At 38.1% G+C, this 21283-nt stretch overlaps 1 protein-coding gene across 8 annotated transcripts in view; it reads left to right on the top strand.

Moving 5' to 3' along the window:
• LOC131684531 (solute carrier family 22 member 21) overlaps window positions 1-21283 on the top strand; it is a 240834-nt gene that overhangs the window by 107153 nt on the left and 112398 nt on the right. For 3 of the 8 annotated variants that reach the window (XM_058967502.1, XM_058967500.1, XM_058967499.1), the window contains exon 1: window positions 656-1495. The exons of the other annotated variants lie outside the window; for them this stretch is intronic. The gene's annotated coding sequence lies outside the window, so the exon portion shown is untranslated. Of the gene's footprint in view, window positions 1-655; window positions 1496-21283 lie in introns of those variants that run through there. 8 annotated transcript variants of the gene reach the window in all.

Here is a 21283-nt window from a genome sequence, read left to right as displayed (position 1 = left end):
ACTTAGTCCGGTCTGACTTAACACCGACCATTTGTAGTTGGGACTGTGGCCACATTTGCAAATATGGCGGAACGGATATATGAAGGAGCATGTGGGGGATAGGCCACTAGTGAAAAATTGTTCCCAAACCTGAGATGTAACTCACTAGCAAATGAATGTTTGGAACCGTGAATAAAAGGTGGAGCTAGTGCTCTGGGAAAATTGCCGGATCGATATTTTTGTGGGAATTCTCTCATAGTGTTATGTCTGTTAGTCTGTGGGGCAAGTTCCACAACTAGTGTTTCATTTTTATTGTGATTACCGTATTGAGATAAACAATGGCGCAAAATATGAGAACACTAACGTTTACGGAAGTATGCACCGAAACGCAAGTTTTACGTTGAAACAACAGAACTGACAGCACTGTCCCGCAGTAGAACATTTCCATCCTGCCACCACGTGAGAATCTCTCCCATCAGAACCATCGTCAAAGCACGATCAAGAACTGACTCAACTAACCTCGGTATGCTCTCCCGCTCTCCCTATTCTCAGTTTTGTTTTCCACCGCTGATCAGATTATCCGAGCCATGTTGATTGGATGCTGGGCGGCCTTCGACGGGGAGGGTAAGCGCGCCTATCTCGAATTGCTAAAATGTTGCAAAATAGTACCAGTAACGTTCAGTTTACGCTGTGAATTTGCTCGGTTACGACGTGTTTCCAAAGGATGTCCCGCGAGTGAGTGTGTGCTTTGGTTGAGCGTTCTACCAATCGTCCCCTCCGGAAAGGGTACACTGTTCCTGTATGGTGGGCACGTTTCACGAGCAAAGTAAATCGTTTTCCCAGTTGATCGGTGCCAAGGTGTATTTCTTCACTTGACCGTTGTCGGGTTCAGTACTTGATGTGACTTGCCAGCGAGTAATCGACTGAAGTTCGAACTCGTGCGCGATAACCGGTGATCTGTCGAGTGTTGTACCAACCAATTCAACCTGTCCGAAAGAAATTGACGAAGAAGTCGAATTGTTGGCGTATTCGTTCTTGAGGAGTGAACCCTTTCGATACCGTTTGAGTGTACGTACACACCGGGAGACAGTGAAACGATGCAGCTTCCTCTTTTTCCCTACTAATCAGCATCAATTCGGCGAATTGAAATTGATGATCAACAGGGTTGTTTGGCGTTTGGTTTTCCGTCCACGACGCGCGCGGTGAAGTGGATTTCGGTTATATTTTCTACCGCACGTGGGAGTGAAGTACCGTCAGGATTTTCCAAGATATACAGACAAGTGGCAGATAGCACAATTCAATAAGCAGCACAGGTTAAGCGAATTGTGTTTGCTGTGGGGTGGAAAAGTGAAGCAAATTGGTTGCTGTGCCGCTGGAGAAGAGTATAAATTTGGTGTAGCATTTTCGGACGGTGGTGAGTGCGTGATTTCAAACAGTCGTGGTTGGTTCGGTTAGAATTATAAGTTGCAGGTTGAAGGTGTGGTTGAACGAAGGAAAAGTTGTGGCGCATTCAGAGGTAATAAACAAAACTAATTGATGTGTGCGATATTAGTTCAACGTTTGTGTGCAAGTATGCTATACTATAGTAAATTGTACCGAATTTGTGTTAGATTTTTTGATTCGTTGTGCATTCTATTGTTTCTGTGTTTGCTGGTCTGTGCTAGTCGCTATCAGGAACGACACTAGAAAATCATTTTCAGATTTTTTTAAAAGTATTTTCTTCCGCGTAGCACTATTGTTTGACCATATGATTGGTATTGCTAATTGGTATTGCCGGTGTGACTATAAATTGTGCATTGCTCATAAAGTAACAACTTGTTATTTAAGCAGTCCAGAATTTCTGTTTATAAGAGATTTATTTTGGTGCCATCCTATGATATTTTCTAAATCAGAAATGAATTATTTTAGTTCATCGGGCCAGATTAAATCCAATTTTTTAATTTTTATATCCTTTTTATCTTCTCACCAGCACACAACAAACCTTCTCATATATTGCACAAACAGATACCAAACATCCATGAGATACATGTTAATGCTTACTACTACAAATAATAAAAGTTTTATTATTTTATTACCTTAGGAATCCCAAGTCCTTAACAGACAATTGAGTGTTAGCGGGTAATCGAAATAGCTGAGCATATAGAAACGTCTTCCATTCTGTTAACTTTGCATCAATTTGTGAATACCCGACTAAGAATGCAAGAACACAGTTTCAGTGGACGTTGTGATGACGTGAAAGAGTTTGATGCCGCAGGCTAGCGATAATTTCATGAATTTTATCAAATGGTTCAAGTCATTCGCGTAAAATAAAAATATTAATGAACCTTATTCTGCTCCCTGAAGCAGTGCGTGTTGGAGGTTCGTTTTTTGGAACATGTTTAATTTAATTGTATCTTTGATCAAACATTGAAAGTTCAGAATCATAGTACAGGTTTGCCGTATGTATAACCATTTTTCTAATGTAATATTGAAGTAATATAATATGTTTACATCAATTTTTTTCATTTTCATTATAGAGGTTTTAGCCTTTAGGCATTCGCCTCTTTTCGGGTCAGATAAATCTCTTTTAAAAAAGTCTCTAACCCTATGTGCGGGGCTGGTAATCGAACTCAGGTGAGCTGCGTACAAGGCAATCGATTTACCAACTACGCTATGCCCGTCCTCTATTTTTTCATCATATGAATTCCAGTAATAAGCCTACCTAGATCACCTTCTGATGATTTCAAAAGGGTTGTATTATACTGTGGCTGATATGTGTTTCCTCTCATAATCGGAAGTGATGCAAATCCTTACTAGATAATTTGAGGAAGCTAAGATATCATTTTGGGACTCATCGAGGGCCGCCGAGGCCCGGACTTTGAACACAAGGAACTATTCTGACAAATATTATTTCAAAAATAATTTATTTAGGGTGAATGACCCACCGAGGTTAAACACCCAATAAACAATACAATAAACAGTACAATAATAAATTACAATTAGAGTTTCAATATTGATCATACCTTAATACTAAATTGCAGCATGTTGGAAAACAAATACACGATTTTCTCAATTAGAAGATCAAACATATCATGGTATAAACAATGTTAGCGATTTGGATAAATATCACGATATTTTTTGATTTCGTAAGAATTTTGTAAATGGAATAAAAATGTTTTCCTCTAAAGGACGTATATTTGATTGAAGAAATTATGACGACTTCGTATGGACTATAACAAAATGAAAGTGTTGTAACTGACAAGACCAAACTGAACTGTGGTCATTTATTCTTACTTTGCATTTTTAATATAAATTTTGCTCCATATATTTCTTTTTCTATTTTTACAATTTTTGCTTCTTTTTTTCTAAATTAATCCCACTTTTCATATTTTTCTCAATTCATTTAATTCTTTTATGCTTTTTTTTCAATTTTTCCTTTTATCAATTTCCTCAATGTTAATTATTTTATTTCACTAAACTTTCGTTTACGATTATTTTTTTGTATTGTTTGATATCTTCCATATCCACCTTTTGTTTCGTATTTTTTATTTTTAAGTTTCTCTCACCTTCTTAAATTTTTTTTTTCGTTTAATTTTTTTGTGTTGGGGTTTTTTTGTTCTCCGTTTAACAATTTTCAAATTTATGCTCTTCTTTTGGAGGCATATTTTCAATATTCTCCCATTCTTCTTTATTGTTAGGTTCCATTACCTTTAGCATTTTACATTTTGTATCCAATTTTGAATTTTATGCTTTCTATTTTGTTCACCTTTTTCATTTGAGCGTTTTTCCCATTGCTTAATTTTGATTTTATTGAGTGTTGTGAATGTTTTCTTTTTTCCTAGTAACTTTATAGTTCTTATGGCAGTATTGAATCCGCACATAAAACCTAGAGTGCACTTGTAGCCTGTTATAAAACTTCAATTGTTATATGGGTTTCCCTTACATCAAATTTTATATTTTTTACAAATTTAGTTTAGATATTTCTATTCTATTCATTTGTTGTTCTCCCTGCATATGAAATTTTAGTTTTTTTATCCGTTACCCGTATCGTTTTACATTCATTTTCTTTCATTTAATCATTTTGCAATATTTTTCTATTTCTTCAATTTTTGTCTAATTTCGTTTTCCATTTCCATCGTCTGATTTAATTGTTTCAATTATTCAATCTGTTTTATTTTGCTTTTTTAATTTTTTTTTAAATTCAATTTTTTTATTTTTATTGTCTTAATTTTGTCCATATTCTGTTGTGTCCCCGCTTTTTTGTCAAGAGTTGTCATACTGCAATTGTAGAGCTAGGTTCTCGGTAGAGCTCCTCGTCAGAATCACTCACTACAATTGCAGACGAGACGGGAAATGTCACCCACCAAAAACACTGCTTAAGGCCTATTCCAGCGGGCCCTGATTCTGAATGTGATGTTCATCTTACAGTTCAGGTATGTGTGGGCGCGTTGCGTTTGTATGTCGCGTGTGCTAACGTGTATGTAATTTCACGTGTATACATTTATTTATTTATAATCCTGTGTCCTTTGCATATTCGCATATATGCATGATCGCGCGTGGACCGCGAATCTGATAATTAATTTTCGGTGCATGGGTCGTGTGATAGAAGAAAGTAAATTCGTCCTTATCACCACAGTTCCCAGTCATGACGTCATGGAACGTGTTGTCTAGTGGATATGAGCGTTATTTTTGTTTGGTCCCCCCACTGAATGTATGAACTTAAGTTGCTGGGACGTAGGGTAAAGATTTCCGGACGTGACCGATTCATGATCACGCGAACACGTACATTTGTGGGTTCGTGTTTGAGACCGCATTTGTAACTTCGTAAGTACTAAAACGTTCATATTATTACCGGGGCATTATCATGTTAGCGCGATTGCTAGTGTAGGTGTTCGTGGATGATCGTAAATGGCTTAAGCGTTTGTATGTTCACGTGTTTGTCGCACGTGTTCGCGTATATGTGTATAAATTAGATTTTGTAAACGTTCACATATTTGCGTGTGTTCTTGGATGGTCACGCGGACCGTCATTCTGATGTTTAGTTTTCGGTTAACATTTCAAATTATGACAGGTAGTGAGTTTTCTCGTATCGCTAGAGTCATGACCGGGAGTCATGACGCTATGTGTTGTCTAGTGAATATGAGTGTCATTTTTTAATTGGTCCAATTGAAAGTATGGACTTGGATTGCTGATACCTAGGATATAGACTTCCGGAAGTGGCCGATTCTTGATCGTGTGAGGCCGGAAGTTCGTAATTTCTCGCTTAAGACCGCGTTTACAATTCACATGTGCTGAGACGTTCACTTTATCACCCGGATGTTACCATGTTTGCGAGATCGCTGGTGTAGGTTCGTGGATGATCGCGAAAGGGCCCAAGCATTTGTATGTTAACCTGTTTGTTGCGTGTATGTGACATTGCGTGTATAAATTTGATTTTATAACCTTGTGTCCATTCGCATATTCGCGTGTGCTCTTAGCTGATTGCGCAGATCGTGCATCTGATACTTAACTTTCAGTGTACGGTTCAGATTCTAGAAGAGAGTGAATTATTTCTAAGTTCACTCCCATATCACTAGAGTTCCCGGTCATGTCCCCATGGAACGTGTTGTTTAGGGGATGTGAGCGTCGTTTTATGTTTGGTCCACCTGATGGCAATGGACCCGTGCCACTAGGGGCAATAATAGGGACTTCCAGATGTAATCGATTCTTGATTGCGCGAACACTGAGGTTTGTGGGTTTTCTCCTGAGGCCACGTTTGTGAATGTATAAGTTCTAAAACGTTTACTATTCACCGGGGTCTTACCCTATTTGAGAGATCGCGGGGGGTAGGTATTTGTGGATTATCGCGAAGGACTCGAGCGTTAGCATGTTAACGTGTATATCGCGTGTGCTAGCATGTATGTAACTTCGCGTGATTAAATTATTTTTATAACCGTGTGGCTATTCGCATATTCCCGTGTTCTTGAATGATAGCGAGGAGAGAATATGATTCGCGCCAAATCACCTGAATTCGCGGTCGCGGCACATAGCGATTAAAATTATGGTACAATCCTGTTCCTCGCATAAAATTGCTGATGAGAAAGTGACGTCATGACAGTAGAAACATTTAAAAATAGTTACCACATTTTTAGCTCAGCGGGTAATGGCGCTGCCCACCATCACCTTTATGGTTCAGATGCTAGAAGAGAGATTTTTCCCATTTCACTAGAGTTCCCAGTCATGACGCCATTGTGTTAGTAATAAAAGGACGGATAACATGGCGAACAGAAAAAATTAAGTTGAAGCGTATAAATTGATCGATATTATTTCTGGTACATATGATAATACAGTGGAAAAGCAAACTACTAAAAGTACAATATAACAGATTAATGAATCTGAATTTGAATGAAGAATAGAACACATGTAACATGCAATCAAACTACTTGAATTCGTCTAAATGTCATCAAATGATACTTATATATCATTAACGACAATTGCATTGTGTTCAGGGGCGGATCCAGAAATTAGTTTCGGGAGGGGTCTGAAATTTTGATTTTAAAATTAATATTGTACGATTCGTAATATGTAATAATTTTATTTAAAGAGTATCAGTTTTGCTCGTCAAATTTTGTTTGGAATGATTTCGAGTTTGAAACTAACATAAAATCGAAATGTTTTTGAAATTCTTCAATAAATAAAAAAAATCGGAGGGGATCCGGACCCCAAGACCCTCCTCCTGGATCCGCCACTGATTCTGTTAGAATTTTTTCATGCTATGCTGACCGGTAATGAATGATTCACGTGCGTCGGTAAATTCAACATACCTTAATTTATCCAATCCGAATGCACCAATTAAATACCGGTAAAAAGTGACCAACGAATCATAGCAAGGATTACTCACTATCCCATCATATACTTCTGCCAGTTCCGCTTCCATTCCCTGACACAGCTGTCACAAATACTCAGACGAATACATACACAGATTGACATACGACTACCACATAACAATTATACACTAGTACTGAAAACTACAATAACAGTGAAGACCCGCTTTTATCAGCCCCCTTGGTTTATGTTAGGTTGACAAAATGGAAACAATGACAAAACATATTTGTTTATTTCTTTTTAATTAACCGAAGAACATTCTTCTTTGATTCCAAGACATAGCCATATAGCCTAGGCTGGTTGCTGGCTGGTTCAATGTATTACAACACAACCACTTTTTTATTTCGATTATAGAGGTTTTAACCTTAAGGTCATTCGCCTATTCAAGTTAGAAAAATATCTTATGAAAAATTTGTAACCCTATGTGCGGGGTCGGGACTCGTACCCAGGTGCGCTGCGTACAAGGCAATCGATTTGCCAACTACACTCCGCCCACCCCCTAACACAACCACTAATAGGATTTTATTTCTACATTAGTTAAATTAATTAGTTTACGCACGATGACGAAGTCGACCGATAAATCGACACACAATGACCCCCACTGCGAGTCGTGTCCACAAACACTGCCATTAAGTTGTTGAACAATGTTTGCAAACACAGCCCACAGACAAAGGCAATCCACGGGAATCCGCTAGTAGGCCACCTTTGGTTTGCGCTGGTACAGGGTAGGAAAGAATAGAAAACATAAAAAAGGCCCATAAGCCCTTTCGGTCTCCTCGATTCACCACTATCAAGGCGTAATGCCATTACCATCTTAAAGCAGTTGTCTGTTTTAAAATTAGGTTTTTAAAACTGATGCACAAATACCTATGTTTCATGATGTTTGCAATAGCTGCTAATTGATCGGTAAATGGGTCTTGTACTGTATTTTATTGTATATTATTTACTCAAGCTTCCTTTTTAATGAATTCTTTTCATTTTACTGCATCTCACTGAAAACTGTCTTTCGCGTCTTCTTGAGGTTCCTGGCGATTGCCCAATATTTTTCTATTGACGTATAGGGAGGATTCATGTCGTTGGAATATTTTTTGAAAATCTCTGTCACAATTCCTCTTCCAGTTGACATATAATATTCCTATCCCGGAAGCTGTTTAAAGTCTGCCTTGTTGTAGATTTCGCCACCCTGTGCCACAAAATCAAACTTCGTCAGTCGATCTCGGACGGAGAGGTTGAAGTTCCGCTTGAGACAGCTGGCCACTCTTTTCGTCATTTTTGCGGCCTTCGGCTATTGTTTTCCTCCCTATCAAGTCTTTCTGACCGTCGACAAACGTTTTTCGAACACTTTTGTTATGCTGGTGATAATTGATTCGGCCATATGCAACAAATTTGCCATAGTTCGGATCTGCAGACGCGCGAGTAAAATGCTGCTCCGTTGCTCCTCTTGCTTTGATGTCATTTTCACAATTAAAGAGACAATGTCGAATTCAAACAGTAGGCATAATGCTACACACATACATCTTTAAATGCAAGATTAAAAATAAGGCTCCACGTTGAAGATGACCAATTTTTTATCGCAACACCCTTTAACACGTTTTATAAAATCTATGTAAAACAACATGAATTAAGGGGTTATATACAAAGTTGTGGCGAAAAAGTCACCAAAGTTCGTGATTTTGTTAAAGTTTTTTTATGCAAAGGCTTATTTTGGTGCTCTCTCTGTCACACCCTGATTCACTCTCTAACATTCCCTATGAGGCTTACTTTTGTGCTCACCTTTTTCGTACCTTGCGAGGCTGACTTGTGTGCTCCCCTCTAACATATCATGTGAGGCTGATTTGGATGCTCACCCTATCACCTGATTCACTCTCGATCATACCACTCTATTACATTCCGGGAAAATATACTTTTGCATATAAAATATTTAAAATAATCCATAAAGAATTGTAAAACGATCCATAAAAAAGTTGTCCATGTTCCATAAACCAAAACTGAAAATCCATAAAACAGTGTGAATGATCCATAAAAAAGGGTGATTTGATCCATAGATTATGTAAAATTGAACCATAAAATGGTCGCAAAAGAGCACTAAAATAGTAATGAAAGAGCGATTAAAATCAACCAATGCCCCATAAAAATATTGGAAATGTTCCATAAAATGATATATTTTGCGCCATAAATTAACTGACATTGATCCATAGAATATTAACAATGTATATTAAAACACGTCGATATTTTCCATAATATCGACAAAAATGTTCCACGGTATTACAAAATGGAGCAAGAAAATGTTAGAAAAAGTTCCATGAATTTGATGAAAATGTTTGCTAAATAATTTTTCTTGGTCCATAGAAGATGTAAAAATGAACATTAGAAATGATTCATATATCGAGCGGTAAATTATGGTTCATGGATATTTACAAAAATAACCATAAGAAAAGAAAATGTAAAAATCCATTAATATGTGCTTATGCACTAGAAAAATTACATTTAATGAATTCATGCGAAATTTTAATGTAAACTGAAAAAATAAGTTGTGCTTAATAATACTCAGAACAGTGACAGTGTTTTAACAAGTGAGCTTATACTGGGAGCTAGTGTGATGCGGCTTGGCCGCATATCCGAGGCCAAGGATCCGAAGCGGCGCAAAGCCGCTGAGGATCCGTTGGATGAGGCATTGATTTACCCGTAGCTGGAATTGCAAGCAAACCTGTGGTCCTCTCGTTTGCCCGGTTTACTTAAACATAGGGGCTATAGCTAGTTAAAAACCGACTGAGCGGCAGCGAAGTCGGACAGTGCACTAGAAAGCGATGTGGCGTAGCCACATTAGTCAGTGTTCGTGTATAAAGTGTCTGTTTCGCTTCAGATAGTTGGTATTTGCGACTCATGCCAGCCTGTGTCAGTGGTCTAATAACTCTCAGCGCGCTAATATCATAGATACCCTGCCGTTTAAAGAGTTGCCATAATGATTTCAGGTTAGCTAAGGTCAGTTACCTGACTAGTGGGATACGGAAGCTGAAGTTTAACTATAATGTATGCATTGTTTGTTGTAGTTTGACATTACAACCAAATGTAATAACCTTTATTATTAGTTCGAATAGCAAAAATTTCGCATGAATTCATTAAATTTTATTTTTCTAGTGCATAAGCACATATTAATGGATTTTAACATTTTCTTTTCTTATGGATCGTTTTGTAAATATCGATGAACCATAATTTAACGTTCGATATATGAATCATTTCTAATGTTCATTTTTACATCTTCTATGGACCAAGAAAAATTATTTAGCAAACATTTTCATCAAATTTATGGATCTTTTTCTAACATTTTATTGCTCAATTTTGTAATACCGTGGAACATTTTTGTCGATATTATGGAACATATCGACGTGTTTTAATGTACATTGTTAATATTCTATGGATCAATGTCAGTTAATTTATGGCGCAAAATGTATTATTTTATGGAACATTTCCAATAATTTTATGGGGCATTGGTTGATTTTAATTGCTCTTTTAATACTATTTTAGTGCTCTTTTGCGACCATTTTATGGTTCAATTTTACATAATCTATGGATCAAATCACCCTTTTTTATGGATCATTCACACTGTTTTATGGATTTTCAGTTTTGTTTTATGGAACATGGACACCTTTTTTATAGATCGTTTTTCAATTTTTTATGGATCATTTTTGTTGTTTTAGCGGCGCAAACTTAGGGCTGCCATTACACCCCTGTCGCTCCCCCTGGCATCCCATGTGGGACATTTTTCTTAGACCCCACTTCTGACATACCATGCGAGGCTTATTTGTGTGCTCACCTTTTTCGTACTTTGCGAGGCTTACTTTTGTGCTCACCTCTAACATACCATGTGAGGCTGACTTTTGTGCTTACCCTTAACATACCGTGTGAGGCTAACTTGGATGCTCACCCTTCACTCCTCTGCCACGTCATGAGGCATCGATAGCTAAGTCCCAACATACTACGCTACGACCCTCCCATCTTGGCATGAGGCAGACCACTTATACGCCTATACACTCACTCTTCTGCCTTGCTTCGGGGTGGCTGGGTTTACCCCTTACGCGGTTGCCAGTCGCTGCGCCAAACCTGCCTCAGCATGAACAGACCATTCACTCACTTTTTTTAGCGCTCGGCCTTTTTCACTCCAACTAAACTATCACTAATTAGTCGTGCCCGTCGTCTGTTGCTCGGTGCGCCTGTAGCCTGCAGGCAATCTGGCTGGTAGCAGCCGAGACTGCGTTCCACTTCTCCACCTCTTGACACATCGGCTGAATCGACACCTGGGCATTCAGGACAGACGGGGACCTCCGCGTGCCCGAGCCTGTGAAGATACTGTCGGAAGCAGCCATGGCCTGACAGGAATTGTGTCAGATGGAAGTGAACTTCCTCATGGGGTCTGCCCACCCAGCTCGATATGTTAGGTATCAGCCGGTGGGTCCACCTACCTTTCGAGGAGTTATCCCACTCACGCTGCCATATGGCGACCGAAGCCACCCTGGTGCGCTCGCGGACTCCTCATGTTCCCGGATGACCAGCCCGACTGGCATCATACTCGCTATCACGAAGGATGCATCGTGTGATACCGTGCGGTAGGCAGATATCACTCTGAGGCACATCAGGCGGTAGATGCTCTCCAGTTTCTGTAGGTAACTGGTTACCCTCAGTGCTCTTGACCATGACGGGCCGCCGTACCTGAGGATAGATACGGCAACGTCTGCCAGTACTCTACGTCTACTGGCGCACACCTTTGAGCTGTTGGACATCATCCTCAATAATGCCGCAACAGCAGTCGGTTCTCTCTTGCATGTATAGTCGATATAGCTGCTGAAGGTCAGCTTATCAGCTTCTGAAAACGCCACTTTGTAGAGATTTTTTCGACAAGTAATGTGGCATATCTAACTTAGTTTACCCCAAAATGGTGTTTGTCATAAGATAGCACAACAGCGACGATTTGTTTTTGTTTTGTGAACTTCAGTCACGGTTTCCGCCAAGTTATTTCTAATGCGATTTTCAGTACGCGAAAATGTGTTAACAACTTTATGAACATTATTCATAAAACCAAAGGTTGACTCATGATGATTTTCATAGATACAGGAGCCTTAGTTCACAAAATCAAAATATTCTGGATATGTTCTTGTGAACTATTTCGTGAAATTTAAAATTGTATTCATGAATCCATTTAATTCTCGTGAACTAATTCATGATCTTTAATATATTAGGTACGATGCAATATCCGTGCTCGTGAAATAGTTCACAAAATCATCAAATATTATTCATGTATTCGTGAACTGGTTCATGATTCCTAATATATGTTCAGATTCAATATCCGTGCTCGTGAAATAGTTCACGAAATCATGAAATGCAATTCATGTATTCGTGAACTGGTTCATGATATCTAGTATAAGTCACAACTCATGTTCATTTTTGTTAAATAGTTCACGAAATCATTAAATATTATTCGTGTATTCGTGAACTGGTTCATGATGCCTAGTACATGATTTACAATCTATTTTGCGTGCTGGTGATATTTAGAAGATGTCGCTAATCATTTACAATTTCATGCAACATGATAATAAATCCCGAGAACTCTTTCACAAAATTTGGAGAATTATTCGAGGAATCATTTTTAATCCCTGCACTGTTTTATGAAATATCGCGAATCAATTACATTTTTATGATCCAGTTGATATTGTCACGTTATTCCGAATAGAAAAACCTGTTTTAATCCACCTAGTGGTGCAATTGTGCCTTTTTCATTTGTCCAAACTACGATTCCATGGCTGGTTATGTTCAATTCAGTACGATTTTCACATACATACAACGGATCCACAGCCACGATCTTGAGATGCTATGTGTCGACACTGAAACATCGCTTGAAACCAGCGGTGAATCAAGAAAGAGGATCCGGGGGGTCCGGACCCTGCCGAAAATTTTCAACTGGTTAAGAAATTTTAAACTAGTTTTAATTTTAAAGTAGCAACCCCTCATTGCATACTCCTACCTACACCTAAATAAGTCAAAAAAATTGCCGGGATTAGGTTGACGATTTTTAGAGCGATTGCATAACCCCTCTATATGAGAAAGGCAAAAAGGTGCCAAAGTCCAAAAAAGTCAATTCCAGTCAAAAAAATTTTTTTTTAGGTTTCATCAAATCTCAACGTTTCGTGCATTTTAAAGTCATTTGGCATCAAAAATGCAAATTCGATTTTGAAATTTGCCCTTACTCCCCCCTTTGAGAATTTTTCATTTTAGTTTATATAGAAATTTGCTGTGTGGACGTACTCTTCAACCCGTAACTCTGGAACCAGAAGTCCAATCAACAAAAAATTCAATAGCAGCCGATGGGAAGGTTGTACCTTTCATTTGAGACTAAGTTTGTGCAAATCGGTCCAGCCATCTCCGAGAAACAGAGGAGCGGATCCAGGAGGACGGTTCGGGGGGTCCGGAACCCGCCAAAAAGTTTCAACTTGTTAGCAAATTTTAAATTAGTTTCAATTTTAAAGTAGTTTTTAAACTCAAATTCATTTCAAACCAAATTTTTCACTAGTTTTACAGATCTACTTGGGAAGTTTATTTTGGAGAAACTAAGAAATTTTCTTCGGGGGTGGAATTGAGGAAGGCAGGTGGGTTTATGGAAGGATGGTGTGCGATGGGGGAATAGACCGGGATTAGGTTGACGATGTTCAGAGTGATTGTATAACCTTTCTATATGAGAAAGGCAAAAAAGTAAGGTTAACTTGTAAATGTGGACATCACTTTTTTCACTTAAATACCATAACAAACGAACCAAGCGCACCAGGGCGTCTAAATTTCGAGAAACATGGATGATTAAGCTTCAAAACAAACACTAAAAAATTGGTGCAGTTTTTTTCAATAGAAAAAAGTTATTCGGAGAAATTAGGGTGAGCGTATAAATATGGGACACACTGTATTTTCCCATGCAGCCAATGTCAACAACTTCAAGCAAAGTGGGCGGAGGTCTAGAATTTTCCAAATGATATGAAATTTGGAATCTGAGTTTACTTTGCTATTTGACACAATAGGTGGCCTTTAAGATTTAAAAAATGGGTGTTTTTGCAATGCCCTAATGCGGGTGCGAGGGTCGCCAAGAGAGGGGGTTGATGAAAGATGGAGGTGTTATGGTAAGTGCGGGGCGATATTACACTAAACTGCATATTATACCTTCCATTTGAGACTTGTTTTGAGAAAATCGGTTCGGTCATCACCGTTATTTGTAACCGATGCGCAATTGTTGGTCACACACATCCACACAGACATACACATACGAATACACACGTTTTTCGAACTCAACGAAGTGAGTCGAATGGTATAAGAGTGTCGGCCAACAATTTCAAGCAATTTGAAACTCATTTTAATATTTTTGCATCATTTATACATATATTGATTACCGGTTTATATGGAAATTTCGCATGTAGCCGCATACTCCAACTCGTAATACAGGAACCAGAACTCTGATTCAAAGGAAATTGAATAGCATTCAATAGGAATACTCTAGCTTTATTTGAGACTGATTTTGTGAAAATCGAGTCAGACATTTCTGAGAAGCAGATGTGAATTCAACTCAAGAACAACACCACTTTCCCGAAGCTTCCGGTCCTGCTGTAGTTGTCCAATGTAGCCAACGTGGATTTGATTGGGCATCAGTGAGCTGAAACTATAAATCCAAACATTTTCGAACACATTTTATGAAGATTTGCATCTTTTAGATTCCATGCTAATTCCGATTTATATGGGAATTCCATGCGTGACCCCACTCTTCAACCTGTAACTCCGGAACCGGGAGTCAGAATTAAATGAAATTCAATAGCAGCCTATGGGAACGTTGTACCTTTCATTTGAGACTAAATTTGAACAAATTGGTTCAGCTATTCCTGAGTAACCGATGTGCTTATTTTTGGTCATATACATACATACACACGCACACACACAGACATTTGCCTAACTCGATAAGCTGAGTCGAATGGTATAAGAGACTCAGCCCTCCGGGTCTAGGTGGAAAAGTCGGTTTTCAGAGTGATTGCATAGCCTTTTTATAGGAGAAAGGCAAAGCATGTTGATAAAAAAATGAGTTTTGTGGTGTTCAAAATTTTAAACGAAAATTCATTGTAAAGAATCGAACATTTTTAATGAAAAGTGTAATGTAAATACAAACTATTCAAAAAAAAATTTTTTTTGAAAATCGGATGAATAGTTTTTGAGATATTACGTTCACCGCAACGGTACTTTTCAAAAACCTTCATTCCGAGGTAATTGCGTTTAAAGTTTTGTGTCCACTTCATTCGTAAAAGATCCAGCGCATTGCAAACGACTGTAATTTAAAATTTAGTGCGCCGATATGGACAAAATTTTGCACCAATATTTTCAAAACTTCAGAATATTCAATAATTTTTTTTTCGATTTTTTGAGTTTCAACTTTGAATATAGCCCCTTAAACCAACTAAACATTTTTATTAATCATTGAAATTCTGTCCTTAAATTGTAAGTTTTCTGAGACAGTTCATACAATTTATTACAAATTTAGTGGCCTCCGTAAGTTTTCAATTCTCCATCATAATAAACAAAAACATGTTTCAGTTAAATTACTCTGCAAACCAGAATTACTTTTCACACACATCTCATTTTCCTTATCTCATCTGTAAAGGGTTTTAAGCTCATTTTCAAGCTATCCATACAGCCAGCCTACTCATTTCAACCTTTCAGTTCATGTAGAAAATCTGCTCTCTCAGCTCGAAATATTGATCCAAATAACAAGGTGAAACTCGAGGGGGTTCCATTTGCTTCAATCAGTCGCAAGCATTTCACAATACACTTAAATTGTGATACTAAACTGCTTTTTATGAACTACGCCACGATATTGACCAATTAAAGGGTAATCTCTGGAATGTCGTTCGAGCAGTTTATGATGTTCCTAATTGATGCAAAACAGGCAGTAGCACCCTATCTACATTAACATCCTTTCAACTTCATGACCCATAATAAGAACGACATTTCAATCAACAACATACAGAAAGCTAAAAAGCATTCGTACGCTTGAGGGAACATCGCCAAGCCCAGGACGTTTTATCTGTTTGGAATCCAAACGACAAGCATCCTAAGGTATGCGCAAAAGGGAAATTTTTTCCCTATTACTGTAGATTAGCCGTAAATTCTAACATAGGAAACAGCAGTTTCAGCTCAAGACTAAACCTAGCCGGGAACCGATTTTCACTAACCGAAGCACTAATTTGAACAATCGAGGGTGCATTCGCCACGAACCACACCTGTCGATGCCGGAGGCTTATGGTATGGTGGGGTAAACAGTACCACAGACGAAAAAAACAGAACAATAGAATAATTCTGCCTTTAAAGCATTTGTGCAGTAACCGATCGAAAAGCAATGCCAAATGCCAACCCTTTCGTCGTATGATTAAGTCCATTTCCCCCCGGTTTTCTCCCTCATTGCAATGACAGACATGTTCTGGAATTAACTTCGGTTTCGTGGGGGCACGAAGCGACAAAAACGGAGCACCGGAAAAGAGCCACAAGAACAAGAACGATCGTCTTTACAAACATCTCGCCGGCACTGGATGGCGGGAGCTGAGCACAATTTACTTGATGGGATTTACCAGTAGCAGTTCCATTGCACATGGGAGCACATTGTGCATGGTGGTTCGAAAGTTGGGGAGCATGGTAAAAATACTTTCGCTTGTTGTTTTTTCAAAGCTGTCTGCAGACGGGGCAACCGGACACACGTCACAAAAAATATTTACTATGGATTTTGTTCTAGCTATTCTATCGCGGCAACAGCAACAGCGTGTGAATAACTAAAGTCCATAGTGAATTTTTTGTGTGCTTTGTGGTTTTCTTGCCGAATTTGCGGACAGCTTAACCCTTTCATGCCCAACTTTTTTGTAGTGCATGTAGGGTTTTAAAACTATTTTCCCTTGACAACGGTGGCGTCAAGAAACACGAAAAGCCTTTTTTTAATTGGTGCTTCCCTCGCAGTGCTAGAAGCTGTTTAATTTGTACCTCCAATTGCTCAATACAATTCTCCTAGAATATTTACAATAGTCAACTTGTGTGGAAAATGTAGCCAAACACAGTCTAAATTGATAACTTTGATCAGTTTTCACTAATATTGCAACATAACGGAGATATATGACACATCCATTTTTCGTTGTCAACGTAAACTGTCCCTCGCAGCACTGCTACATCGGGATCAGACAAATTTCAATAACTTCAGTTCCAGAGCTGATCCTTGTAACTGTTAATACTCAAATGAAAGGCAATAGTCACATTTATCAGCCTTACTTGTTCTTGTGAGCAAATCTTACCTCAATCAAAAATTGTAGCTGTTTAAAAACGTTGTTGTCCTCAAACAACATGGGTATGAATGGGTTAAGTGGGGAATCTAAGTCAACTCCTCCAAGTTTATTGCAAGTTATTGGTAGAATAATAAGCAAGCAAATTGGTTTCTCTTTTGAGGATATTTAAAAGCGTTATTAACCACGTGATAATTTTTTTATCAAACCAATTTCGGTGCTCTATTAACTCTATTTCTCACAATTTCATCCAAATCATCTGCAAATGAACAGGATTGCTTTCAAAAATTTTAATACATTTAAACGATTTCCACCCAAAATAATACATCTCATCATGGGTGTACACTTAATTTTGGAACTTACTGTGCGTCGAAATAACCCTACCTTGTCACTCCTAAAGAGATATTACCACATGTCATTACTGTTTTTAGACAAATTTGAACCACTGTGCAGGCAGTATGATAAGGAACTTTGCAATCGTGGCAGGTAAGAGACGCTACTGAGAGGCGACAGAAAGTACCGCTAGCAATAGGTGTACTAGCAAGCGTACGTAACTTTGAGAAGCGAACACAGCAAGCTTCTTTTTCATCTCCTAGCCAGTATCTTCGATTGTGAAGCGAAAGTGACCCTAGTGGAAATGTGCTGTAGTCAATGTGTAGCTACAGAGAATTTAAATGAACGAATGGAAGTTTATTTAGCAAGAACATACACGCTCAGAAAAAATTGTGTATATTTACGTCTCCTTACCTTGACATATGAGCGACCGAAATTAAAAGTCGCAAGGACAGAACATGCTTTGTAAAACTCGTTTCAAATATATTAGAATATAAAAATCGAATATAAACTTCAAGCATAAACATCGGACTGGGACATTCCTTTGTAAGAATCGTATGAAAAACCTTCAGTAAAAACACCGGATAGAATTACATCCGATTCTTACAAAGTAGTTTTTGTTAGCCGACTTTTAATCTTGAACATCAAGATATACGGATGCTCCTACGAGAGATTTATTTATTTTTAAACGATTTTTATACTGGATGGATCCTTGCCGAGTTTTACGGGTGAGAACTTTTTAAGCGATTCTTATGCTGAAAGATTTCTGTCCGATTATGTGCTTGAGGTTTATTTCCGATTTTTATATTCTAATATATTTGAAACGGATTTTGCAAAGCATGTTCTACCCTTGCGACTTTTATTTTCGGTCGCTCATATAGGAGCCTCAAAATGACATAGTTTTACCATTCTGTTATCAATCCTTCCAGTCGGGATACAGTCGATCTATCGCTTTACAAAACTGTTAAAGAAATGGAAAAAGTTGCTTGATGCACGAAGTAAGCTTGAAAATGTTATTTTTTTTTCTAAGAAGAACGACGCTGGTTAGTCGCTCGCTTGTCTCGTTCCTGCTTGGGCAACACGATGAAGGTATATCCGCACAGGTTGAAAAATAATAGGAATAATGTGATAATGATTTGTAAAATGAGATTTTACAGTAACGATTCACGAACGGTTTGGTTTAGCTAGGTTCAGCCACGTGAAAATGTTGTTGGAATAGAATTAATTTAATGGAACAATAAACTGTTGCTAGGAGTTGCTAGGAGATACACATGAATCTTTCGTCTAAATTGTGTTGTGCTCATGAATCCAGCGTTAGCAATATTTTTTTTTATTCAATTCGATTATTTGAAAAGGCACGTTTGCTTTAGCTTAAAGGTGCCAATTTCGTTGTACTACATTTAATTTTTTTAAAACTAGGGGATTACACAATTATTTTTTTATGATGAAACTAAGAAAATATTACAGCTTATTTTACAGCGTCCGACACTCGAAGTGTGACCAATTGAAAAGGTCACAAACTTCAAAGTAGAAAATGTGTGAAAATTATCAAAAATTCAGAATCAATTCACTTCTGCTTGATATGACCACCGTTTACCTGGACTATGGCCTTGCGACGGTAGAACACGAATTGCAAGTTGCCCGAATGTGACTTGTCGGTATTTTGGCCCACTCTCGGATCATGGATTTCTTCAGTGTCTCGAGGCTGGCGTATTTTTTACTTCGGACCTTGCTCACCAAAATGGCCCAGAGAGTATAATTCACTGGATTCTCGTCTAGTTGATATGAGAGCCATAATTTGGTCGAAATGGAGTTCGGAACGTTGGTTTCGAGCCATTCTTGATCCACGTGCGCTTTGTGAGGTGGTGCCGTTATAATGACCATGGTGTGTGACCGAAATGTTTATCTGTCCACGGCTTCAAACGAGCCTGCGGAACACTTTCCCGATAATATGTCGCATTTTCTTTGACGCCAGGCTAGATGAAAACGATTGGAGAGTGTCCATCTGCGGTTACAGTGGCCCAAACCATTATTTGTGGCGGGTGCTCCCTCCTAGTGGCCAATCGATGACTCACATTTGTTTCCACAATTTACTCGTCAACTCCGTTCCAAAAATACCCATATTATTAGGCCCAGATTTTGTCTACTCCCGATTTTGGCAGCTTTTTGATCCGATTTAGTAAGCCTCGCACGAAAATCCATCCTATAGGCTCTAGCAGACGAACCATGTACAATAAGAGTAAATCCTTTCTCGACTATATATTTCTTATCTTAGAGATGCAAAAACATTTTTTTTTAATTTTGTGCAGCAAGATTTTCTTAAGAGAGATTTATGTACTACATAATCAGAAAACGTTTTGAGGTTATGTCTAGGAACTAAAGAAAAACGTGTTTAATCCACCTAACAGTGTGATGAGACATTTCTTATAACTCCTATCACTCTTCGGATATTGAATCGTTTGAGAGCATTTAGAACTTGATGCTTCGCGATGTTTTTGATAACACATACTACATGGGATAGTAGCAGGACTCAGAGAATCGCTCAAATCAGCATAGGACAACATCAGTGCTAGAAATCTCAAACCAAATCAATGGGAAAGCGAAAAAATGGCCCATAAAATAGACATACCAACGAATTATTGTTAATGCTCTGTTAATAAAATATCTATATTGTGGTGGGAAAACTGAATTTTCCTAAAGGGGTTATATATTGTACTGAAACAAAAAAAAACGATTTTTTTTTGAATCGATTTGAAGTTTATATTTTACTCAAATTTCCAACGCGACTGAGAACTAAGAAATCAACGCTTTTTCTTGAAAAGGGCGACACTAGCAGTGATACCATTCAAAGAAAATCAACAGTGTATATTTCCAGACTTGGTTTTATTTCCTATTTAAGAACTATTGTATTTTTTTGCATCCTAGATTGCATTATTCAGTGATCGAAACCCAAAACTTCATAAAGTATTTGAAATTATTAAATTAAAATTTGTTTTTGCTATTGAAATTGACAAAATGATAGTATCGCCCCTTTGGCGATTGTTTACTTTTTCGGTCCCATCTATCAGCATTGAAGTATCGCCCTTACGTTTTTTTACAATAACTACCGTTTTACACCACCGATTTCGTCCGGGTTTTTTCAATAGAGATCATTGTTACTATTTACAGCTGGTATCAGTTTGATAATCCTAAAAAATACGAAAATAACAGTTTCGCCTCTAAACTGCTAGCAAAAAAAGTATCGCCCTGTTTGTTTGCATGGAGCGTGGAGGGCGAAACTTTAAATAAACAAACAAAAATACAGTTTCGCCTGTTATACTTTTTGCTGTAGTTTAAGAAAGCAGTATCGTAGAATCCAAATTTTTAGGTTAATTTGTTGCGTTTCAAAGCCTTCATTCGCATGTAAGAAAAAAGCCCTATGTTTACATTTGTAAGTATCGCCCTTTTCACAAAAAAGCGTTGAAATGAAATCGCAGCTCCTGATATCACGCTATCTCTGAAGTACATGCGTGCATAGTTTCAAATTTTACTTCGACATCGACTTTTTCTAAAGGTGACTTCCCAGTAGTATTCTTGATTTGAATTATTATCGCTAATCCTAATGCAAAAGAACAAATAAAAACCTCACGAAAACGTACCGTTTGGGAAAATCATCATCATTACTGGAATTTTCATTTTCACGAAACTTTTCGATAACCTTCCGTCACTTGCGTTAATGCACTGGGTGCACAGTAGGGTGACAGGAAAAAAATGACCCCTATCGGCCCACCTCTGCGTCGATTCCTAGTCCC

Source organism: Topomyia yanbarensis, chromosome 2 (genome assembly GCF_030247195.1).
Source record: "Topomyia yanbarensis strain Yona2022 chromosome 2, ASM3024719v1, whole genome shotgun sequence".
Classification (NCBI taxonomy): Eukaryota; Metazoa; Arthropoda; class Insecta; order Diptera; family Culicidae; genus Topomyia; species Topomyia yanbarensis.
Note: the sequence above shows the minus strand (reverse complement) of the source record. Positions and strands in the feature narration are given on the sequence as shown.